The sequence below is a fragment of the Eurypyga helias genome, unplaced genomic scaffold, assembly GCF_000690775.1.
Source record: "Eurypyga helias isolate BGI_N326 unplaced genomic scaffold, ASM69077v1 scaffold22826, whole genome shotgun sequence".
NCBI classification, from domain to species: Eukaryota; Metazoa; Chordata; class Aves; order Eurypygiformes; family Eurypygidae; genus Eurypyga; species Eurypyga helias.
In genome coordinates this window covers 1-366 of record NW_010258848.1, presented here as the reverse complement: position 1 = coordinate 366, position 366 = coordinate 1, and positions in this window count along the sequence as shown.

The window sequence follows — 366 nt, the reverse complement described above, 5'->3', positions numbered from 1 at the left end:
GTGAGCAGCACCCGGCCGCAGCCACTCACGCCTTGGTCTCACCGCCTTTCCATGGATTTACATGGATTTTACAGGGATTACAGCCCACGTGCCCAAGTTGCACGTTCTCCCTCATAATTTAAGCTTCTGTACCGATTTGGCTACGGAAGCCAATTCCAGTCGTTCCCCGGGGGCTGGGTCCGGGCACTCAGCCTGCGCCTCCTGCACAACGGAGCTCGACTCCGCGTTGTTTTGAACGACGTCGGAGAAGGTTTTCGAGATTCCCCTGAAGTGGGTTGGGCCAGAAAAACCAAACCCAAACCAAGCGTACGCCGCTTTTCCACAACTGAGATCCCGCACCTCTTGCTGGGAACGAATCCAGCAGCT